We start from the raw sequence: 26058 nt of genomic DNA, 5'->3' as shown, positions 1-26058 counted from the left end.
AAATAATAAAGCTGGATCGTGAGAACTAAAGCACTGGCAGCTCCATGGTTAAACGCTAAACCCTTCATGCTAAATGAAGTCAAAGCAAACTTATTGTGACAGATAGACCTGCCTCTGCAAAGGACAGATCTAGTGAAAACAGTTTTCCCCAAATGAAGATGTTAACAAGCGGTAGAGGAACAGAAATGCATCCACTTCAAAATAAATGCCAAGCTATAGAGCAAGAATCCAAGTGTGAATAATGCTAGAGATGGGATTTATTTGCATTACCCAAGTAAACATAATGTAATACAAAAGTGTCCAGTGGAAAGGCTGAGATGTTATTCATGACATAAAACTTACCACTTTAAAAAAGGTAAAGTTGCAAAAGGATAGCATGCATTTTATTGCTTTTCTTGCTCATATAAGACTCACTTGAAGGAAGAAGTAAGAATTGTTTCAAATTTGAAACTCATGTCATGCTTACGTTGTGTTCATGGGATTCCTGCTGATGTCACTAGGACATTAAAAGGCAAAGTATCTCCACATCATACAAATCTAGTGATATCTGGAAAAAAAGTGAGATTTGTGCCACGGATAAAAGATCTGCATTGCAGCCAAGTGAAGGAAACTTTGTTCTTGGTCTTTAATAAACTTCCTGTCACATGTATCACTCCTGGTCTCAATAATTTCAATCTTAGTGAACTTCCTTCTTTCATGATGAGTGAAGTGCCTGTGGCTGGATAACAGAGGTTAGTTATTTTCTAAATGTCAGTTTTAGCAGAGTGTAAATAACTAGAGAAGACAAGGAATGCAAGGCATGCAAGTAATACTTTGATGTGTGGGGATTAAATATTATATGAGATGAATCATTTCCTGATGCCTCAAATGTGTGGGTTTTGTTTCTTTTCTGTATATTTAAAAAAAGTGGATAGTTTCGTTATTACATTAGCGATCATGAAAGGGAAGGCATTTTGCTTGTGAACTCAGAGTCACACCTCTCTGTAACTCATTTCATTTAAGTTAATGGCTGACCACATGACCCTGTGTTTATGTAGCATGATGTACTTCTGATATGGCAAGAGTTTATATGGAAACACGCACTCTTGGTTTGGGGAGATACGATCAGTGTCCTTTGCTGTGAGCAGGTTTCGTGAAATGAACCCGCCAAGAGGTTTTCCTTGCAAGCTTAATGCGTAGAAATTGATAGCAGCTTTTTCAGGTTTTATTTCAGTAAAAAAGGTATTTGTGTAGTTCCTGCCACCACATACTGCTTTTGGACACACGCTAACATGACACCATGTTGTGTGGATAGCTCTCTAAAAGGGTCTGGCAGCACTTTTATTGTGACCCCCTGTGCCAGTAGATGTGCTAAACTCTGTTTATGGCATGAAAACCTGTGAGCTAGCTGGGGTCACACCGGGACAGTATTAGGACAAGAGTTTTCTAAGCAAAAAATGGTATTGATGGAATCAAACATTTATGATTTCTCCAATAAAAGTCAATACCTTTTAAATACAGAATCTAAGTACATTCAGGTAAAGCATGGGTCTTTAATTGCTGAGATTTAAGTCAGGAAATGCTATAGCTTGGCTAATTCCATGACACTGTATGTGGAACTGCAAATAAAGACAGCTCGGTTACAAACAGCTGTCAGACATGGCTTGTGCTATCAAGAGTTAAGCAGAGATGGATGATTGGCACGAGCAGTATATTTTTAGTTAAGAAATGAAATATCCATATAATTACTATTTTTACCTTTCTAATTGTAAAAGAGGTTGAAATAAGAAACAACCAGATTTAAAAATGAATTCTTCATTACATTAATTAATAAATGACTTTTTAAATTGCTTATTCGTAAGAAAACGGATCTGCTTCGCTGACTTTTTCCCTTTCCTTCTTCAGATTTGTCTCCAGGGCAAACATCTCTTTAGCTACACACCTGGCCTAGAAGAAACCTTCCATTTCAAACTCTACTTATTATGACAGTGCCTGGTATGACAATCCTATTGCAGAGCCGGAGGTGTGACAAAGTAAGTTGCAGTTCATAAAACAGCTAACTCTTCCAGGTCATACTACTGTTTCAAAGCAATTTTGTCTCAGTTCTAGGGGAAAAGGGTGTAGTTTGGGTGTACGAGCTAGGAAAATCAGTCTGGTATAATTCTTTGTCTAGGACTAGATGATTTTGTTATCATCTATAGTAAGCTGTGCTAGCAGTGTTATTTGGGGCTAGGTCGCATGTCTATACTGCTACTCTTGTGGAGGGCTGATGGGAAGAGGGATTACTAAAGCTGGCTTTGTAGATGGGGAAAAAGCATTCCACAGAAGTACCTGGGTGCAGGAAGAGCACTTATCAGTGGCTTACACAGCCCTCTGTCATTGGCTTTTTCTGTCTTCACTGGATCTTCTTCTGCTGGCCAAAAGAAAGAAGTCTATATGTTAGTCTAATCTAATGTTGGTAAAGACGAACACTGTCTGTCCTCCGATTTATCTTTACATTTATGCATATCTATAGGATGAGGCAGATTGTGCTCTTTACCCTCATGTCACACTTTCACCTTAGAGTATCCTCAAATATTTCATAAATAAGATTGACCTTGTTTATTCCAGTTTTTATGTTCACTACAGGGTGAACTGTGGCTTGATTGTACATGGGATGCAAAAGGGATGTGACAACGTTAGCTATGGACGCTGCATTTTGTATTACACTGCTCAAGTGTCGTCTTTGTGTCTCTGAAAAGCAGCAGGAGCTCTGTCATATCCTGCCTTGCTCATCCCACTCTTTACACCCAGGCTGATGGGTCAGGCAGGTTGTAGCAATAAGAAGTTACTATCTACAAACATATTGTTTCACTAGTTTCTTACAATAAAAACCTGCCCTGAAGCAGCACAAGGGACATAAAATGCAACAGAAAATCAAGCTTAGTTTATGTTTGGTGGCTGGTGGTGGTGGTGAGTGTTTCCTTTTAAATTGTGGCATGAAAACAAACTAAACTAACTACTGTTGTTGGAGAGGGAACTTTCTTTGTGGTATATGTATTATCTTAAACTTTTTTTTCCCCAAGACTTAGATTAACTAATATTTGAAGATAGTACAGCCTGCTCAAACTGATGTTGGTGATACCCTTTCACAGTGTCAGGAAATGAATGCTTCTCATGGTCCATGGGTACCACCACACTAATCAAGAGTTTTATGCCCATTGGCCTGGGCAGTGAGAGGTTCACTCAATGGTCATTAACACAGTGGTTTGTTTTCAGATGCACCGATGCCATATAGCGGATGCTCTCTGAGGTCTTTTGGTTCTCACCTGCCCACTCAGTGAGCTTAAACATCTCTCCTAACTCAATTTCCCTGATAGCACTGATACTGTAAGCCCTTGTCCCTCATGGCAGAGACAATTAACTCTTGAAGGAATATTTTAAGGGTCATAGAGGGAAGGCTGAGGGGGAGAATATATATGCAATTTCCCCAAATTCAGTTACACACTTTTATACTCAGGGCTTAAATTCAGTTAACATTGTGGGGGAACATGTCTCTCAAGCTGCAATCCTTAGCAATCTCGACCTCAGCTCTATTTATTATATTTTTTGAAGAAAATGTCCAACTTTAGGAAACAAGGCCACAAACAGTACAGCTTAAGTATAACACCTATAACAATATAAATGTGAATCTGAGAGGTCCTGAAAGAGAAAGAAAAAAGACGGGACTGAAACAACATGTTCCTCTTAACTGGTAATCAACCCTCACTTTCTAGCATTAATTATTTTAAGTCAGCCTTGCATTTCATTTCCATAAAAAGGGCATAAGAAAGGTTGCAAATCTGTGTCATCTACTGTGAATGCATTCTCTTTTTGAAGCTCTACAGCCTACAGTTATTTAAATGATGCCATCACTGAATATTTTTCTCCAGTCAAGAACTAAGCCTAATGAGCCAAGAAGAGCACAGGCACATGTTTAGTCCCTAAGAAAGAACATTTATGCTCAAAGAGACCTATGGAGCTCAGAAAACTATACAATCACCACTTAAAGGTCTGCAGAGCTGGCTCAAAGCAACAATTTGTATTGGTGATGCACATACTAAGAACTACTTTGAGAGCAGCTCCTGTAAAACAACCACCACTTCTATTCTGTGATTCTACCCATTCATTTCCATTACACTCTGAACCTTACATTACTGAACAAGAAGCAATTCTGCAATAGATATTTTGAGCTAGAAAGCAATTTCTAAGAGATTCTCTTTATTTTTCTTTTAATAATATTACTTACATATAAAGGAATAGATTTTACTTTCAGTTATACCATCATAAACACTCCACAGATTTAACATGATTTACCATGGGTTTGCATACCAGAAGACATAGTTTGGCAGGCTATTTACCAAACATCAAGAGGGTTAAATACAGCATCCCAAAGTTGAAAATTAATGTGAGTTTTAGCTATTGAGGTAACTAGATACTCTATACATAAGAATATTCTAAATAACATTCTTTTTATTTCTTACAGAGAAGCAGAATGGGCATATTTAGTAAGAATCAGTAATTGAAAGAACAGGTTGCTGAAACATGTCCAAAATTGTGAAAAGCCTTCATCCAAATCTGCAGCCATAGTTAGGGGCAGTCTTAGAATAGGGAAAAAGTCAGTTTGTAACTCAGTTTAGTACCACCTAAATGCCAAGAAATCTCCAGAATGGTTTGAGTGCCATATGCATTGCTTTTGTAGGCTTGCTGTTATCATCCTGAGAGGGCCTTCAAAGCATCTGGATATTTCCGGGATGCAGGAAAGTTATCTTTACTGAGGGAGAAGATAATGACTTTCTTTCTCCTAACAGTGCCAGCTGCACTTTCTATCAGCTGGGTCCCTAACATGCAGAGATTACACTTGGCCGCTTGAAGAGGTGTTCCCTCTCTATGTCACCTTGCACTGGAAGTGGCATACAAACCACTTGTCTTATGGGAATCAAACAGTTGATTTATAAGAGGAGAAGGTAATGACCCTTTATTTTTCTCACAGAAACTGAAGACCAAAGAGGTTCCAACATTTTATACAAGATTTTCTCAATCCGAAAGTTTTGACAGGGTGCCAGTTCTGAATACTTGTTTTGGGGCTTTTTAATCTACAAGATCTATTCTTCTTCCTGTGAAAGAAGTGAAAAGCAAACAATAATAAAAGATTTTCATCTGAAAAAGACATGAGCACAAGTTAAACAAATGAGTATTTTTCTTTTGATTACCTCTCATTTGCTACTGAACTGTGAATTTGCTGCTTCATTAGACATGAGGTGAACAAAGGAAAACCTAATTAAAGGTTGTTACCTCTCCACAACATTGGTGCCTAAAATCCATCCTATCTCTATTCCCTATTAGATAATTCATTATAAAGAACTGATCATTGTTTTTGTTTTAAGGCCCAAAATATGTTATGCCAGGTCGTATGCTAAAAGAAGTTTGTCATAGATATGATAATTACACTTCAGCAGTAAGCTAATTTAATCTTTATATATATATATATATATATTCTTTATCAGTCTTGTTGAAATTAATGAAAGTTTCCTATCAAAGAAAGCAGGAGCAGATCTCTGAAGGAGAATTCTCCTGATATACAAAGCGTTGTATAGGTTGAAAATCAGGTTAGTCACCCAGGCTTGGGGTTAATGTGCCCGTTTGTTAAATCCCGGCTGAGGAAGCAGCCTTGATATAACTGAAAAATGCTTCCTCTGCAGCGCATAGGACAAGAACTCCACTCGAGGACATATTTTTTCTGAGGCATCAAGGCTAAACAGTATGTGCACTAGCAGGATAGCACTGTTAGAGAAAAGACCTTTCATAGAAGCGTGGTACCATAACACATTGAATTAACTAGCCAGCTCCAAGCTCAGCTATGAAAGCCAGTTTCATTTCTAACTACAACCCATGTTCAACATTATACACACACACATTTATATAGACATACATATATATAGATTTTCAAGTATAGTATATATATGAATGTATATATTTACAGCTAGGCATTGTTTGTGTTTCAATTTCCAATCTTTGTCACATGCAGAGAAGCTGTGATCTTGAATACATTTTATGTATTCAAATCTCTGCTAGGCTTGAGTGAGAAGAAATAAAAATTCTTCAGTCTTTAATGTTTGGAATATTTTCAGTGGTCCACTTCTCTTGCAAGAATTGTTGTCCCACTCTAACAGGGATGTCAAAGGAAAGCCACTTGTAATTAGGTAAGTTTGCAGGAGGCAGAAAACAGTCATAACTCTTCCTTGCAGATCTGTCAAGGAGACCTGCTGTTAACTGCTACCTAGTTACTGAAACAATGTCCTGCCACTTTCAGAAAAAAAAGGAAAAATATGTGGTAGCTTAAGAAATTATTGAAGAAAAAGAAGTGGGGAATTAATTTTACTAGGATACAAAAGATACAGGTTTTATATATATATATATATATAAATAAAGTTTTCCTTTGTTTTCTGGATCCTTTTTCACCATTAAACAGAGCTGTACCTCACTTTTCATGGGTGTGTGCTATACAGTTTTATTCCAGCAGCAGCACAATGTAGGCACAGTTTGCTGGTGAATCTGGCCAGCAGAACTGTTTACATAGTCATTTACACTTGAGCAAAAGTAAGAGTGAAGTGTGGGCAGAAGTCAGAGCTGGTACTTTTCACTCAGTTACCCAAGGCTGCCAGCATCCCAGAAGCAGCTCTGTGCAGCATGAATTACAACATTAGCTACTTCAAAAGCATCAGATCTGTCGTATTTGATGCCGGACTTACTAGACACACTTGAGCATAGCAAATCCAAGAAGGCAGAAGCATTCCACATGCACTGAGCTCATATCAGGTACAGTATGGAGTCCTGTACTTGTATGCAGTGGCTATTAGTCCATGGTTTCTAGTAGGTCAACATCCAAAAAGCTGTAGCTATACATTACTGCTAGACATAAGGATCTTCTGCCATAACTGGTAGAGTTGTCTGGTCTGATGATGTTCCTTTAAAGAACATGTAAAGGATTGTTATAGCAGCCTATGATACAATTAAAGATATTTCAGATATGTCTACATTTTATACTGTGAACAACATTAATTCCTTGTGTCTGCTCCGAGTGGAATAAAAAAAAGACTTGTATCTGCTTTTGCACTTATAACCAATTAAGCACTGGGCCTCAACGAGGTTTATTAGCTTGGGCTTAACATCACATAATATGGTCAGTTAGTTTCTTCTCAGTCTGGAAGTGGACAAAGACAAGCGTATACTTGCCCAAAGAACATGGTATAAGCTTACACAGTTTCTCTCAAAAGAGCTTCAGATATGGTCTGGTCTGTATGCAAAAGGTTTTGAGGGTAGGATACAAATAAACCTCAAACTGATCAGTTTTAATCCAATATCAGAGTGGCTTTTTTGGTCTGTTTATGCCTCTTAAGAAGAGGTTTAAGTTAAATTGAAAAGCTATGCTTAAAGCAGAGCAAAGCTGTTTACATTGGGGATTATAGCAGCAAAGTCTGCAGATGCACTGTGATAAAAATGTAATAAGCTATAGGATGGAGAGGAGGAAGGACAAGAATAACAACAATAATTTGTTGTTTGTATTTCACAAGCTTTGAAAAACGTAAAAAAAAAATTCTCTTTCCTGTTTCTGTGTGAAAGACTCAAACAGACAATAGGGTAAAATAATTCTGCCAGGGCTTAGGAAACTACGCTGCTGACTACATAGAAAATGCTGCCAAATTCAGGAAATAAACAGGCTGAAATAAACAGAAGAACAACATTTTCTTTTCCCAAATCTCTTTCTTTTAAAGTAAATCTTCTCTCGTAAAAACCATACGCAAAACTAGTTCAGACTGAAACGTTACCGGTAAGTCCAGGTTGCTTCAATGAAAATACATTGTGCACAGCCTTTCACGACAGTGGCACACTTCCCTGGAAAGCATTCGCCCCTTGGCTCACCAGCAAAATCAAGCACGCTGCATGTTATTACACATGCTATCTTAGCCTGGACAAGAGTGTAGGATTTATGAGTCTCCAGATAGGGGCTGAAAAGTTTGAGACAACAACATTTTTAGGTTTTGGCAAAGACAGTGCCAGCTGGCTAGCTCTCAGGCTTTCCCCTGTCAAGTGAACCATGAAGCAGTGTTGGCACCAGCTGCACAGGAAAGCGAGTATACCTGGACCCTCAAAGGGAGGTCAAGTACCTCATTGACAGCCTACAGCAGGCATGAAAGAAAAAGTGGGAATGCAAAAAGAAAAAGCAAGCAATTGCTCTCAGAGAAAAACTGGGGGAAAAGAGGTGTGTGCTGGGTTGAACACAGCATGTCCATCACCTTCACACCCATGGGCTGGCCCTGTGAAAATGGAAACAACTCAGCACTGCTAGGACTGGAAATCCTCATGTTTCACTTCAGTCTTTGAGTACAATTAATATGTCTGAAAAGCACAGTGTTATTGTTTATTGTCCATGTTGTACTGTCTACTGCTGAAATGAATTGCTTCCTAAATTTATTCAAATATATTCAAACCAGATATAATGGAGGGACATGGCTTACAGACTCCTATGACAATGATTTCCCCCCGGTGACATTCATCGCAATAACAGTCAGTACTTCCCAGCTGAGCCCATTTTCACAACCCTCCTGTCCTGAGCAGAGCTCGCTCATGCGTGCAGTCCTGCTGAAAGGAACAAGACTGACTGCTTTTGGGTGCTGTACAAAATAACGGCTGCAAGTGTCAAGATCCTAGGACTTGATCAGCTGAGATTCTGAATGATCTTGGCTCCCGCTGAACTCAACAGGGCATTCGGCATCTCTTTGGACTTGTCCTCTTATAATGGGAGTGTCTGTTCTTGGCCGTGGTGGTCTCTGCTCCCCTTCTCCATGGCGAGGCAGCCCATCCTCCAGCCGCTGAGCATAGCTGTGGGTGAGAAGGCTTACAATGGCTGGAGGTGTAGCTCAGGTTTTGGCATTTTTGCAGGCTAGATCAAGAATTCTAAACTTTTTTAAATTATGTTTGAAAAACAGCACAGAAACACCATTTTTTCAGTGAGGACTGGTCCTGGCAGTGAGTCTGATGGATGTTCTGAAGCAGAATAAGCAGCATTCAGCCTGTCCCCACCATCTGCCCAAGTCCTGTTTTCTTTTCCTCATTCAGTTCCATTGGAAAATATCAACAGAAAGTGGGGTTTTCTTTACCAAGAAAAATCATGTGTTGGTCTGTACTGAAACTCATGAGTCCTTTGTATTCTGGGAGAATACAGCTGCAGCATAATGAATGGTAACCATTTGAACTCTCTGAGATAAACTGCTCCAAAACTTGATAAGGGCTCTTGAACTATGTTCATGCTACACACAGGACTAATCTGGCACTTGGATAAATCTCGTTTTCTGCTCAATTACAGAATAAAGGCAACGCAGGAGATGTATTCAAGACATAAAACAGTGATTTGGGAGCAGATGGAAATCCGAGCACGTATTGAGTTACGGACTTGTTTTTCCCCCTGTGTGTATTGTATGATCATAGAAAATCCTGAAGAAATATCCAAGTTAAGGAGCAACTGCATCATTAGCTAGGCAAAACAGATAGAAAAGACACAGGTTATTATTTACTTGTAGCTATTTATGGTAGCACCTTGAGGAACAACCAACTCTGGAGACACTACTGCACTGTTCACTGAAATACAGAGACAGACTCCTTGCTGTAAACAACTAATGCTTGAAAGAATGAATCACACAAAGTATAGAAGGATGTAAATGTACATTTTATGTAAATGCTGAAGCACAGTCAAGATTCAAACCCATTGTTTCTCAGTCTTTTAGATAAGGTTATCTTTCATTGCTATGGAGATACAATCGTACAGCTTTTAGTTTAATTCAAAGCAAAATATGGGGGAAATCACTCTAGCCTTGGTAGCATTGCCTTCCTAAATAGTCTGTTCTGTTTCAGTTATTCACTTCCTTTCTGAAACTCTTTTTCACTATTTTGGTTTGAAATGTGTACTACATGATTGACATTTATTTCACCTTAGAATTTGGTCTCATGTCTTTTTGTGACCACGGGAAGTGTCTGTAAATCCTCCTTAGCGTAATTCTATATCTCCAAAATGTCTGCTTTATCTGGGAGGAATCACCCTCTGGAGGAGATTATCACAGTCCATAAGTACAGTGAAAGCCTATATTACTAGCCTAGACTGTAATGCTGATTTCTAGAGACCTAAAATGAAAGCAAATGAACTTCCATAAAGGTGATACTAACTCTTCTGGTACACCTATCAATTCCTAAATCTCATGAAAGAAGCACTTAATTAAACCTTTTAAAGGAAAGGCAATGCCTAATGAAAACACTATGCCAAACAGTTTGAGCTGAGAAACCATGAAATCTGGTGGAGACTCTATCATTCCTACTGAGCTATTAGGAAATATTCTGATTCTGTAGTGACAGGTGACAGGATAAAATGTGGTAACAGCTTCTGAGATGGAGAACAGACAGACAGTATTTCATCTGACCACATTTAAGTGTCTACCATGTCAACTAAAATATATATGAGTAAAACAAATGGTACTAGGCTTATTCCCTCACAACGAGGCCAAACTGGGTTATTCTGACTAGGTCCATGCTTGCAGTTTCTCTTACCCTCCAAAACAGAGTGGCTACACAGAAAATTCATTTTGGAAATAATTCCTTACCCGTGCTGACCTCTGAGCTGTGCCCAGCAGTTATTTGGTAAAGCAATATCTCTTGCAGGCCAAAGCTGCACTAGAAACTGCTCTAGCAATTTTTTGGTAGGGATGATTGAACTCCAGTGCCCAGCCCTGTTTCCTGGCCATGTTTAATTTGTTAGTGTAGAGATAGCCCTAAGGTGCAATTCATCTCCTCCCAATATAGGCATCAAATGTAGATGAATGTTTCTCAAGCTGTGATCTGTGGACCGTTTGGTGATCTGTAAGACATCACAAGGTGATTTCACAATTGTTTTGAAACAACTTCAAAAGCTTTTAAATATAAGTGCACACACATATATTTCCAGGCATGCAAGCAAGAAAACAAAATGGGGAAAAATAAAAGTCACTGTAGACTTTTCCCAGGGTAGCTGCATTTTATTCGGATATAAATGAAAACCATCATAGCAATGCTGTACTAGATGATCCTTGGCATAATTTCAAAAAGGTTATCTGGAAGTAGGGTTAAAAGGAGTTGAGGAACACTAGGCTAGATGACCCCTCGATGTCCAGCCAGACCCATGACTTCTGCTTGAAAGGCTGCGCAGATGCATCGCCTTGGGTGGGAGCTGGTTTTACGATTCCGTGAAATCCAAGTATTTCTCCCCTGTACTTAGGTGTGGAGTGAGGCAGAAGCAGGAGGTAGATAGAAATGAATATCATTAGGGGGTTGAACCTGGAATGAGCAGTGCACTGGTACCGTGATAATTTTGCTGTATCTTATCAAAACACCACATTTTATTCGTCAGTATTTCAGCTGTAGTGCTCTTAATGCTAGTTGTGTTCCTCATTCTGTGCTACCTGATTGCCCTGAGTTTCTGACCCACACCACTGTCCACCTCCCACACTAGGGCACTGTTGCCTCTGTGAGGTCTCTGCTGCCCTTCTCCCCTTCCCCAGCCAAGTTCTGCTGTGGAGCAGAGTCTGGCAGCAGGGAGATGATCAGTGGAGAACTTCAGCCCAAAGGCAGGAGTGAGAAAGGAATACAGTTCTTGTATTGTAGGATGATAAGTGAAGAGCAGTAAGTGCTGGGGTAGCAGCTGTTGGACAAAGAGATTTTGAAGGCTGTGGGAATCATAGCTGGAAACTCACAGCTTTTTTGCATTGCTGTTTCCATCACAGACTAAGGTCCACCATACACTTATCTGAGTCCCCAGCAAGATCCAGCTGGCTGAGGGATGGGTATTAGTGAGTGGAAAAAGACACCCATTGTCCTCCAAGATACTACTGCTGCCTCCCCAGCTAGAAAAACATCTTGGTTCAATAGTACCTGAATACTTTTTAAGATCACTACTGGGAAAGGTTTAAATGAGGTCACTTCAGGTTAAATTTGGATTCAGCAGACATATTTTACATAAGTCGACCCTGATACACCCATGTACCGCATTTCTCCAGCCTGTATCGCTAAGTTTGTGAGAGGCTTAGACATTTAACTTTATATGAATTCATCCTTTTGTGGTCTGTTCCAATGTCACCTGGAATTTCTGTTAACTAATTTGGCCATCAACCAGTTTGTCTATGTCACATAATAGGGTTTTGTACAAAATGGATTTTTCAGTGTGTTAGGAATGTCATGTTTTAATCAATGTCTCTTTGAATGTTAAATCTAATGAAGGCTGTAAGTAAGAGACTATAAATGTGCAGAGAGAGTTGCCATGGAAACCAGAGCAGTATCTGCTGGGTACCCCACACTGGTAACACGGTGCAGCACAGCCCCATGCACAAGGCAGAGGCCTCCGAAAGCATTTTGAGCAGTTAGACCAAGATTTTTTGAAGCTTGGAGCAGAGAGCTGGATGCTGGTTTGAGGGTAGCTTGTAGGCTGGCCACAGTGTCATGACGGTAGGGCGGCAGCTGGGGGAATCACCCACTGAGCTGGCACAAGAGGGCCCTCACTGTTCAGGGCCACATGCAGTAGCCCTCTTGGCCACTGTCTGGACAGTCCTGATGGCAGTTAAAGGAGATGAGGCTTCAGAAAAAAAAATTCAGAGGCCCTACACAGATCTGGACTTGCAGCCCCCTGAAACTGCAGCTTCTGAGCCTTCTGGCTTGATGCTACTCTAAGAAGAAGGGTTTAGGACCTGCAGGAAAGAAAGGAGAAGTCTCCTCATTCAGAGGATCCTGGTGATGTAAGGAAAGCTGTTCTGGCAACTTGGAGGGTACCTCTGATCACTGCAGTGAGCACTGCTAAGGACCCAAGTGCTCTCTGTGATCACCGTGCATTTCAGTACTCATTCACTGACATGTATTGCAGAATATTGGCTGCTCAGGAGCCTGCCTCATCCTGGTTCCAGGCATCCATGGCATGCCCACAGAAAGCTGGTGCAATAACTCGGAGGAACTGTGGAGCAAAGCCAAATTCCTACAAAGAAAATACAACCTTTCATTTTTCCTCCTTATTCTGAATGACAAAGTGCTAGGACACCTTTCTAGGTTATTAAAATTAAAGAGGTTTTCAAAGCGCCTTTTATTTATTGTCCTTTCTGTTTCATTTCCTTATTGCAGCTTCTTATGGCTCAGAAAATAAAACTACACTGAAAGCTCTTTGGGGCAGGGATCATTATTATATTTATTTCCAGGGCTGCATGATCTCAGTTCCTGCATAAATCTTACAGTCACTGTTGTGCTATATGTGCAGTAATAATAGCCAGGACTGTCTACTAAGTGTTGCTTATTACACATGTTCATTCCCCCCTTGATGGTCCTGGGCTTGCACTAAGCTCTTTTATTCAGTCTTCAGGAGTAAATCCAATCCCAATTAAAAAAAAAATGTTTTTATTGTAACTTAGACAAATACTGGACACATTACTTTCTGTAAGACATGTGGAGCATTTAATACATTTCAGCTCACAGGGAAATAAGCTTCCACTTCCAAGCGGGTAAAGCAACAGAGTGAAAGTGGGCATATTTCAAACAGACGTGAATGCTCTCTCAAGCTCACTCTCTCTCCCTTGGCTCTCAGCCACAATTTTAAAGCAATTTGCCCTAATCTGCCATATGGTTTTCTTTCTCTGCATTTTATAAATCTGCAGGGCTAAGTGAATGTGCCTCTTCGATAGCACTGACACAAGCCTGATTTAATTTAGACTTCCGTATTAACATACCAACTAAATCAGTGCTGCAGCCTACGAGGGAAACTTCAGTGCTGTGCACAACCAGAGCTGTAATTAGTTTCCAAGTGGTACTAGCCTACAGCCCTTGAACTGGTTCTTCCTTATGATTATTATTTCTAGAGGTCAGCCCAAAAGAACATCAAGTCTGCTCCAGCAGCATGTGACCCCCGCTCCCTTCCCCGGATCAAATCAGGCCTCCAGTAAGACATTCTTCAGGCCTGAAATCACTTCCAAACAGCAGACGTTCTTGGTAAATCTGATTCATCATGTGGAAGATCTATATGCCTGCTGTATGAAAAGTATCTCTGACTGAGATTTCCAGCAAACCCTGCCAGTGAATCCTTTTATTCAAGGAGTCCGTGCAGTATACTTTTATAATACAAATGGCTCCAGGACTTGGAGACAATTTGCTTAAATAGGCTCTCACACCAGGCTTGTCTACACATTTTACTTTGGAATTTTTAGCCTGTAACCAGAATGTGACACAGTTCACTAAACATAAGTTTCGTGTGCATTTTAAGCACACAAGTTGCCCTGTAAGCTGCAGTGGTCTGTTCCCCTTCCTGATGCCCACGTACACTCATCTGCACGCTTGTTTATTCACTTTACTGGATGAGTTGCAATGTGCATCGCATCACATCACAGGGTACCATACATGGGTTCTAGCTCCAGAGCAGCACGTCTGGCCTTTCTCATTACTGAAACAGTTCAGCTAGGTTCTGTCCATGAGAAAGGCCAAACGTACTGCTCTGGAACATCATTTGCAACACAAGTTGCCCCGTAAGCTGCAGTGGTCTCTTCCCCTGCCTGATGCTCTGATAAAGAGCAACCCCAGAGGGAGGCATTAAATGATGCAGCCCTCCCTCTTCCACAAGGGCCAGTGCACCTGTGCCTGCCTCCAGAGCATGCTGAATGACAGTACTGCCACTCAGGACTGGGAGACAGGCAAAAAAGGGACTTCTTCCCTTTAGACTAAAAAGTTCTGAAGGCAAGGGTTATTTCCAAACTTGACAGGAATAAACCCAACTGTTTAACAATTAGGAAAAAGTCCAGATACCTGGACAAGAATGCACTTACGCTATTTAGCTCACTTCGAAGTGGAGGTATCCATGCTATTTTGTTTTATTCAACAGGCTTTCAAACTGAGAGTCTTTATAAAAACCTTACACTCACATTTTTGCTCAGCCCTCCGCAGTCAGTCTTTCCCATAATGAACATCTTTGTCAGCTGTTGTATTTTTATACAATCCAGAAATGAAATGTTTACCAGATCTCCGAACATTTGTGGCAGATTTGACTATTTTTTTTCATTTGCATTTTGTTTCTGTATTTACCTTTTATTAAAAGCAGAAGTTAATATTGTGCTTCCCAGGGTCCAATCGTTCTCTTTGATGTAAAAAAAAAATAATAAAAATGCACAGGAAAAAGTTGTTGTTAAAATGATTTGTACATAGGACACATGTAAACCTTATCCTCTCATCCTAAAGGGTGCTCCTCCACAAATCACTGAAGAAGCGATCAGCTGCTGTGGCTGCCCTGCACGCAGACAGTACAGTGCAGCATGTCGCGCCACAGGGATCTGAGCCCCACTGGGTTCACCGCTGAGGAGAATGGTTCGTTCAGCCCAGCTTGGATCCCACCCCATGGAAATTCTAAACTCTTTTGGAAAAAAAAATCTTTTGAAATCAGAATAATATCTCTGATTTCTGCTTGTTTGCAGAATGGAAATTCCAACAAAAGTAATTGGAAGAAAACATTTCTGAGCAGTTTATCTTCACTACTATTTGGCACTGAAAATATGCCAAAATATTTTGCTCCAAAGGGCAAAGATGTCTTTTCCTGGAGACAAACCAATGCTATAAATTACTAAATAAGTATTAAAAACTTGTAATATGAAATTTTAAATAAAATCAAATGAAAAAATTTATGACAAAGACAAAACAGCCCAGTCTGACAGTTTTTGATTGAAAGCTTTCCAGACTGACATGTACCTGATCAGTCGCATCATTCTTTAAATCCCCAGCTCTGTGGGCCAAAATGTCCTCAGGGTGAGGAGAGCACTGAAACCAGGTCTTCACTTCTTGGCAGAGTGCTTCAGGCACTTGGGCTTTGATGTTAATGGAGGGCAGGGGTTATTGGCTGCCACAACATTAACCTTGCTCACTGAGTCTTTGCTGTAAGAATGGAGAAGGGGGGACTCCACACAAATGGAGATGCCCAGTACCACCCCAACCAGGTATCTCTGTTCTAGTAATGAGTGAGGCTATGGAGACATTCCTGCCCTGGGGCTCCAGGTTTGCTCTGGGCATGTGAGCAGAGGTTCACTATGCAGGAGCATGGTGCCTATAGAGAAAAGTACACTACACAACAGACTTGGAAGTGCCATTGACTATGTCTATGCCACGCAATTATGGTGCAGCAATCCCTAAACTGGTGCTGACCTAAGTCAATAAGTCCATAGCTCTCAGCAAAGTGCTGTATAAACTTACCATCATGCAGTTCTGCACAGACACAGCTGCAGATCTCCTCAGAAGCCATTTCACCTCTCATCCAACTCCACAGTTGACCCCTGTGGAGACAGTAGTGCATGTCTGCACCCAAAGGGAAGACATAAGTTTAAACTCCTTACTGACTAGACAGGGAACACAGCACTAAATTATCCTGGGGTAAACTGGTACCTACATTGTAGACATAAAACCAAATTTGTACATACATTGCGAGGTTGGAGGGAGTTAGACAGAACTATCTGTAAGTCAGAACAGGGCTACTTTGCATGTTTATAGTGCTCTTCATTGACCAGGAGGTGTATATTAAGGCTCTGGTTTAATAAGGTTCATTCTTACCTTTAAACCTTCAGTAGCTCCATTAAGGAGAATGGGTCTATCCACCTCTTTAATTCCAGGCATGTACATCTGTTGAGTCAAGGCCTGAAGGAAATGAGAGAGTCAACAAAGTCTATTAACATAATGACAAAGGACAGTTTTGAGTATCTACATATAGTGCTTAGATATCTCATCAGACAAATAATTCTTTGATGTCTCAAACTAACAATGCTTGGAAACACAGCTGAGGTTATTTTCATCCTAAGGCAAAGTAACACTCTCAAGTTGTTTCAAGAAACAAGTAGAATCAGTACCAGAACATGACTGATTTTAGCTTCCTTGAAGAACATAGCAATGGGAGAGGGAGACTAGAAATTATAAAATGTGAAATTAACAGTAATATTTGTTATTATGTAAGCACCTACTGCTGCATCTTATTGCTATATAAAACATGGACAAGGAGCAAGTTCCAGCACTGGAGAAGTCATCTTCCTTGCCATTTCACTGCTAGCACACCTCCTGGCATAGCTTGGCCATTTCACTGCTAGCACACCTCCTGGCATAGCTTGGCCCACTCCAAAAGCTCTCTTCAAGAGGACCCTTCAAGTCTTAGTCATCAAGCATGTCAGGGACCATCCTCTGTAGACTATACGCCTCAAGTTTTTCTCCTTCCACCTTACACTGTCATGCACTACTATCCAGGCAGACTTTGCATCCTTAAACATCCCTACATGCCATATCCCAGGGCATGTAATACAAATACTGGTTTCATGGTACGAAGCGAGCACTCTTCCCCAGCACAGCTACATGTTATTTCAGGGACTTTTTGATTGGAAAAACGTGCGCACTAGCCATAAGATCACAGGACTCAGAGGAAACTCAGTGCTAAGGTCTGCACACTATGAACACAAGCAAAGCATGCCATTTTCCAGAACATGGTGTGGATGGATACAGTCAGGAGAACCGATGGATAGTGTGTCTCAGTCATTTGATATTTTAGTTTGCTCGATGTGAAGCACGCCACTAGACCTGGAATTAAAAAAAAAAAAATCCAAGCATTTGCAAAAAATGAAAGAATATTGTTATCATTTTGCAAGGTAATTCTGAAGTTAACTGTAGTAAAATTTTAGTACTGATATATAAAGAAAAAAATAGTCACAGAACTAGGGAGCAGAAGAAGATGGCAAGCTCCTGCCAGGCTGGTGTAATATATGTTAACCAAGAATGAGAACAAACTTACAACTTGACCAATATGTTAATTAGTAAAACATGGATCTTTAAAGTCCTGTACTGGTGAAGATATTTGTTTCCCTTTACACTTTAGAAACAGTAGGAACATTGATGCTCTTGTCTGGACATTAACAAGCAAGGAGCAAAGAAAAATGCTACCCTGTCTGATGGTGATGCTGGACTTTTTCAGATGCAACAGAATTTTTTTCAAAAATCTAATTGAGGAAATGGAAAATCGCAAGAAAACACAAGGTATGAGTCAAAGCAGTCTAAAGAGATTATCATTTGTCAGTCAGGGGCCAAATTATGTCATGTTAACCCACTATATTGTATGAACCTCATGTCCAAGACTTTATGGATATTTTTCAGTCTGATCCTGTGGTAGACATGGACTGCTGACTAATCAGTAAAGATATTTATCATATAGAGGCTAAGTCATAACTATTCCTAGATGCTGCAGGAAATGTGTTCAAACTAGGTCCATAAACAATAAATAGCCTTGGAATAATCTGACATTGAACAGAATTATTGAACTTGTTTTTATCAATTAATTAGTCAAAAAAACCAAGCAAAAGCCAAAGATTAAAGTCTCAAAACTGTCACAGGAGGAGTTTTTATAGAATGGTCCTGGAGTGACTAAACAGGATGCAATCCTTCCCTCACCAAGGAATCTTGACCTTACATTTCCCCCTCCAATATGGAGCTCTCTGCCACCTGGTTGTACTTAATTTTGATCTGGGCTTTCCTCAGTCCCACCTGTTGGAGCAGATTCATTTTCCATTAAGTAGTTAAATATGCTCTGAGTCAACAAGAATGCATTGTGTTCAAGAGTGGGTCTGGGGACTTGCCTAAGACACTGCCCCAGAGTGCAAGATGATGCCTACTAAAGCCTTCTGCTGAGATGTGCATTCAGCATCCCTCAAAAAGAGGAAATTCAGAGAAATAAAGTTGAGAGAGCTTCAAAACCAACAGATGAAAGGTAGCTGATTCTTTATCCAGCAGTTTTGCTAATGTAATGTATCAAAGTTGTTGTTTTTCCAGCCAAAACTATTTCATGAATTTGACCTAAATTTCTTAATAGTTTTGGGACAACCAGAATTGCATTTTTCCTCAAATAAACTATTCATCAGAAAGAAAATTACTGCTCTTGTCACAGAACACCAGCTGCCTACCCATTCAAAAAAAAAAAAGCTTTAAAATCAAAAGAAGCAAAATTAAAAGTCTTAGAGTATCTCTTAACAGTCACAGAAGGCATGTAAAAAGAATAAAGTAAAAAAGAAAAGAAGCAGGAAAGCAAAAGAAACATAGAACAGTATGGGATAATTGTAAAACTCAAGAGGTTATTCAACTGAACAGTTATCTTTCAGAAAATGGAAATCCAGCCCAAATGAAGCCACAAAAAATGTGTAAACTTCAGCTTGTAAAATGGGTGTTGGGAATTAAGACTGGGTTGTGAAATACATGAACTTAAGTGAGTGAGTTCTATTATCTCAAACTTATCCCGCACAGCAGAGTTGTAGAGGGCTAGGAGGGAATGTGAACAGCAAGCAGAAAACCGAAGAACAAAAGACAAATTATGCAAATGTATCAGATTTGGGAAGCTGAGATTGTTGCCTCCCCAACAACTTGAATAACAGTGTTTAAATACAACTTTCTTTTTGTAGAAAGCACCACTTTCTAAGCAGCCCTTCCAAATGCTTTCCCATCTGTTTCAACAAATGTGATAATGAGGAGGTTATGCTGCAAGCTTTAAAAAAAAAAAAAATCAAGTTATTTGTCCATACTAGTAAACACAAAGCAGGTAAAAGGTTGTCAGTCACCATACTCCAAGTGAGCATAATCCCAAATACCCTTTCTTTTCTTAACTCCACTTTGCATCCTAAGAGAGAAGCACTACCGATTTAGGTTTGACCAATTTAGGTTTGAAGGAAGAGCAGAGCAAAACAGCTCACTTACAACTCTGCCCTGCCTGAATGTCTTAAGCAGCTATAAAAATGAACTATGCCTGGAAAAGGATTCAGCAACTAGAAGATTTCATTTCCTTTAATGCGAACTGTTAATACAAGGCGTATCTGAAAACCAAAGACATTTTATTTAGCTGTGCATTCAAGATCGAGAGAGGTCTTTATCTTTGTGCAAGAGCAAGGGACTCTTTCTGTGCAGTGATATTCCACCACAGCAGCATTAGGAGCGTGCAAGTTCTGCCATAGGAACCTGACAAAAGCAATCCCTAGCAGTGAGTCTGTCACCTTCCACATCCTCTCACTAGAAAGGGGACATTGACTTAGCTGCCAAAGTGGGAGCTGAACTCTAAACCTCTGGCCTTCATATCCTGCCCCTGTTCCAGTGTAATTTTGAAGTAATTCCAGTAGAAGTGACAAGATTTATCAGTGTGTGAAACTGGGATGTGTAATCAGAATCCAGCCAGGACTGATTCCTCTACTTCTGGTCTTATTATTTTCAGTGCAGCTGAGATCAAAAAAAGGTCAGGAGAATGGTCAGGACAGGAGTTGTGAGCATCTTCCAAAGTAGGCTAAGGAAACCTTATAAATAATATTGGGATCAAAATAACAAGATACATGAAAGCGTTCACATAAATACAGCGCCATGGCTTGAGGGCTAAGCTGTATCTTTAGACCTTTGATACAACATCCAATACCAGAGGCACAATGTGGTCTTTTTGAAGCGGGGCGGGGTAGAAAGTCCAAGCTATCTAAATTTCCTTCAGTCTTTTCAGCATCCCTGTCATTTTCTCAGGTAGAAGAGGGTGGGGATTGTGATTTGCTGATCTCTATTTCCTAGATAAACTGAAAGAAGTAAAGAAATAAGGTTTTATGGGTAAAAAGGTTACAATGCATCAGAATATCAAGTATATTCTCCCTGGAAGTTTTCTGTTGGTGGTATTTAACTTTGCCCATCCATCCCAAATTTCCAGATGTTCAGTGGTTCCCCTGGAGCAGCAAATCTAACCAGGTTTCTTTCTAAGTATCCCCCAAATTGCAGAGAAATAGTAACTCCAGGCAGATCAGCTATACATGTATCTGGAACGCATCGCACATACCACGTGTGCAGTGAGCAGATGGCCTTCACCGCACGGTAAATCTGAAGTCCTCCTAATGCATCAGGTTTACTACCCATATGCAGAGCAGCTCTGCAGAGCACAGCTGATGGGGCCAGTGCTTCCTGGGATGATCAGTGCTTGTGAGTGCTCTCCAAACAGCTGCAGCACTGGGAAATCCCTGCCAAAAATCCAGCAGTCTCCCTTCTCCTTTTACTCAGGTAATGGAGGGTAGACAGTAGTTTGTTAGAAATACCTTTATCCTGTGGAGGCAGACAAGGAGAGTAGTTGAGACAGAGCTGGAGGCAGTAACACTGCTTGCATTGTTTCTGGCTTCACCTTGGCTCTGCAGATGGGAGCAGACCAGATGCTCACCCAGCTCCCTGCCCTCCCACCTGTGTGTCCCCTGAACCTTCCCCATCTTCTGGTGCTCTGTGTGGGGAGAGGCTGTGCAGGGGTGTCCCTGCAGGCACGTGGCTCCAGCTCTTCTGCACGGGTTCCTCCTGGCCACCGGCTCTGCCCCACCAGCAACAGCCTGAGGAGCACACCGCCATCGCAGTCATTCAATGCCCAATTCCTGCTTACGTTCTGGAAAAGAGAGAGATGCAGCAGAATGTGCTGCTTAAAGGCTCTGGGAGACTTTCTCCCTTTCTTAGTCTGGAATAGTCCATCTAGCTAAATATGGTGCTGAAGATGGCTTTGTGACTCATTCCTGAAGGAGTGGAAACGTGTGCTTCCCAGGAAGGGGGAGAGTTGGATGCAACAGGTGGCCCAGTAGCCCAGTTCCTGTTTGGATGAATATTAATTGCATTTCTTGCTGGGATATTATGGTTTTATTATTTGAGCATTACAATATTATTTTGGCTAGGCTATGCCTCTCTTTTAATTCAAATCTACAGAATACATACGAAATTCACTCTTTGATATTTCTTTCCTGCCATGGTGACAAGAGAACATCTAGGACAGTTTGTTTACTGTTTGTTTCAGTGTATTGCTGAATTTATGAGTCAATACATTTCATTTCCGGAAATGTACACTTCGGTAGGAAGAACTCCACTTCAGAGCTGAAAGGCACGCATCATGTCAATAACGACAGTATTATCACATTAGATATTGCAATGAAACATACATATGCTTAATGATTTCTTTCTGGCTTCCGGACTGAATTCCTATCAGGCATTCATTTCTCTCCTCATGCTCACTGTCTATTTGCTTCTGCTGCTATCAGGCAACACCATGCTTAAAAGAAATCTGCCTTTCTGTTAGCAAGTAATGGCTATGTGCAATCTGGCATGCGTTGGGTATAAAGAAGCTGGGAGAGTGCTTTTTCATTGTTTAGGTAAACGTTTCCTCTTTGATCCAACATCTGCCCTTTCTGCTGCTCACACTGCAAATTGATGCAGATCTAGCAGAAGGATGGGAGACATTTATAGGGTTTCCTGTTATGGAGTAATTTTGGGAGCATCATTTTCCCCTGCTCACTTTTTGCCTTCAGCAGCAACAATCCAATTCTTTGTGTTTTCAATGGGAAGCCAATTCTTTGTCTTGCCCTTTCCTTCTAGTTCTCCCTGAAGGCTATAGAAAGAAAGAACATGAATAACCAAGCAATGAAATCATAAAATAGTCCCGTTTACTGTTATCTTTCCAAGAACAGTGAAGGCATTAAAGTTCTGAAACCTTTTTTCTTGAAGCAAAGATTGCAGCTAGAACAGGAAATGGCACAACATAAATTCAATTCGTGACAATTATTATAACATGAAAGGGAAATAGTATAAATCACTGATGTCAAACACTCTGTTCATTGGCTAGATCTGGCCCATTTGCGCTATTTATCTAGTTCCTGTGACAGATTCAGATTTTGCACCACACATGCTTTCATTTTTTAAAATACATGTTTCAAGTTTTTATGCTTCTGAAAAAGAGCTTCTGAATATGCACTGAGTAGAAGCTGGTGGAAACTTATGCACGGTTGTCTTTTTTAAGCTACAGAAAACAAGGTATGTTATATTTGAAGAGACAAAGTCTACCCCTGTTCATTTCAGTGGGTGTTAACACTTGAATTTAATGATAATTTTTGAGGTTGATGTTGAAATGTTTCTCAGAAGTTAATTTTAAGGAAAGATAAACACGCAAATTGGGTTTTTTGTGTAAAAAATAATTTAAAAGTGCATACTTTTTGAGGAAAAGTAAGTAAATATCATGCACATCTATGAAGCATACCACCTAAGTCTGACAAAACTTTGTTAAAGTCCCATGCAGTTTTAGCCGTCAGTGGTGTAGGTGTGAAGCTTAAACAACTGAAGAGAAATAAACCCATCTGGGGAACCATAAGAAAGAGTTGCACTGAATTCTCCAGTCCAGCTGTATACAAGACTGACCCACAGAGTTTCCTGGGGATCTCCCAGTTTTAGTCACTTCAAAGGGCATAGTGTAGTGTTTTAGAATAAATGAAAGTTGCATAAAATGCATTTTTGGCTTTTCATATTCATGCAAATATTGATTTGTATAGTTATAAATACAAATAGGACCAAATACATATTTTTCACAGATGAGATTTATTTCACAACAATAACCATTTAGTCAGATATTCTGTTGGCTTCTCACTCAAACAGTACTGCATGCCTAAGGCAGTTGCTGTTGGAGACAGAATACTGTCATGATAGATTTTTGAACCAAAAACCAGGACCATGCTTAGCTTATACTCTAATACATTAGAATTTACTGCTTGCTTTCCATGCTTTAAGTAAAGTTAGTTCATTAGGAAGGGGAGATATGTTTTTCGTGATGTACTCAGAGATGCAGTATTTTGAAACATACCGTTCTTTCAGCAAAATAACTCAAGAAGTAGAGCTGTGAAATCTAAGAAAAAGATGGATTTTAAGAAAAAGATGTATTCTGGGGAATGGGATTTTCTATTATAAAAAAAAATTCAAGAATCTAAGAGTCATGTCTTCACATGCTATTCCTAAATTAGCTTTGAAGTACTTTGCTTTAATTCTTACTCGTTTCTTGGAAAAGTCAATGATATATTGTGAATATTCCTATTTTTACACTGTAACTTACTGCATATTATATGTAATATAGACACTATAGAAAATATTAAAGCTCTTAGAAATTTTGTGTATATCTATAATTTGATATTGCACAGGCAGAGAACTTCAGCAGAACCTTGACTTTCAACATAAAAAAAATTCTTACCAGAATTTTTCGATCATTATCATAGGATTTTTCCATTTTTCTTTATGAATATTAAATTACATTAAAAATTGTGACATTGATTTATTGCTGTCTAGATAGTGCCACTATATAATAAAATTTTCACATATAAATTTAACTTCTATTAAAAACTAAGACTTTCAAATATTTTTTATTGTTCAGTAGAAATATATGTGATGGTTTACAGGTTGGTTACAAATTAGTAATTCTTACTTATGGTAGCATATATGTAACCCTATTGTCAGGTAGTTAACAGCAACTAAAGGGGCAGTATTCAACCTATATACAGTCCCTCCCGAGAACTAATTTTATTGGTCTCAGCCCCCAACTAGAAACTGGGAAAACTAAAACAGAAAGTCTCTAGATTCTCTTAAAAAGCTGAACTTCCTCCAGTCACCAGCTCTCTGAGACTCTACATGAACAGGGAAATCTTTCTTCAGGAGATTGAGCAGTCGTGAACCTGGGAAAGCAGACCAGCACAACGTATACGAAGTAAAGAATCAAACAGAGTCTCCCATTCAGTGACATCATAACAGTTCATTTAATGCTGATCATCTTTACTGCGAGCTGTATTGTTTTGTCCATGCTGATCTGCAGGTCTGCCTTCATTCCCAGTGGACAGTTTGTCCTACAGACACTTTGCAATTCTCAGCTCCGGTCCTGCCCTTACAGCCCTGTAAGCTGCACCGGTGCCTTCTCCCACGGCCTTGGCACACAGGGTCATCGTCACAGGAGCAAGCTGGGACCCTTCTGTAGGGCTGGAAACAAGTCCTTACCACAGACAAATCTATGCCTTTTCAAAATCTCTTGTAGGACCAGATCCTCCCAAAATCCAAAACTGGATCCAGTTTTGGACCCCAGACAGTTGCCTCAGATTATACCTGCAGCTGCTGGGATGGATAGATTACACAAATGAAGCTCGCTATAAAAATATTGCGGGTTTTTTCAGTAGTAGGAATGTTCTACTTCTCTGGAACTTCAGGACGTGAGTTTAATTTATATTGCAATAATTTTGAGCAAGAGAATCATAAGTATAGTATAGTCATTAGTATTATGCATTATGTCTTCTTCAAATTTATAACGCTGATAATATTTTCTCACACTCAGCTCCCCCCAATATCGTAGCAGGGTGGTTAAAGCATCTCATTATAGATCCAGAAAACTCCATGTTATGTTAGTTTACCAGAAACTAGGTCATTTGGTAAGGAAATGAAAGACAGATGGGTATGAGATTAGCCATCACTTTCTTTTAACTGCTCCTGGTTACAGGAATTATGTTTTCTTCAAGCATGATAATTTTGATGTATCATTTTTGCTCTGGATTTATACAGGAAGGTATTCAAAACCTAAACCATTTCTTTATAATGAGGGAACAGCTTCCATAGGTCCAACTGTATTCAAAACTACACCTAAGATTCCCTCTTTTCTATGTCGACAGTGTGTTTAACCTGGAGACTCCCACGGTGGAATTCTGTCATCACAAAAGATGTTGTTTCTCCTTGGAATTTTGCTTTTCAGCCCCTTGAAACCTGTTGAAATATGCTACTGGAATTTAAAGCCATAGAGCTGCCTTTAAAGTTACATTCCCTGTAGCAAACTCAGGCATTAAATCAATGGGTCTATTCAAGTGAGTAAATGTTCACTGTTCTGACTATCAAAGATGCTTTCTCAGAATAGCACACAGTTACTGAGGAGAAAGTCAACACTAAAATAAATCCCACTATGGTGAAATTCGGGCCTGGCTGATGTGAAGAACTCTGACATTGACTGTGAAAGGCCAGGGTTTCACCCGTAATCACACCACCCCCCTTCCCTGGGGAGATGGTATCGTTATTTATTTATGTGGTGCCATTAGTGTGCTAGGCACATCAGATGTGCTCCTTCGTTGGTGCAAAGCGGCAGTGCTCCATTAATTCCCGTCCTGCTCCTGTTCTCCAGGG

General features: G+C 40.0%; 1 long non-coding RNA gene across 1 annotated transcript in view; it reads left to right on the top strand.

The window, feature by feature from the left end:
• The first annotated feature begins 708 nt into the window (after positions 1 to 708).
• LOC148053471 (uncharacterized) overlaps positions 709 to 26058 on the top strand; it is a 35626-nt gene continuing 10276 nt past the window's right edge. The window contains exons 1-2 of the long non-coding RNA XR_015709001.1: positions 709 to 731; positions 1885 to 2012. This is a non-coding gene — a long non-coding RNA (uncharacterized LOC148053471). The remainder of the gene's footprint in view (positions 732 to 1884; positions 2013 to 26058) is intronic.

This window comes from Nipponia nippon, unplaced genomic scaffold (assembly GCF_047370975.1).
Source record: "Nipponia nippon isolate SJK-2023a ecotype South Korea unplaced genomic scaffold, ASM4737097v1 scaffold_4, whole genome shotgun sequence".
Lineage (NCBI taxonomy): Eukaryota > Metazoa > Chordata > Aves > Pelecaniformes > Threskiornithidae > Nipponia > Nipponia nippon.
The sequence above is the reverse complement of the archived record's forward strand: the minus strand, read 5'-3'. Positions and strand labels throughout refer to the sequence as shown.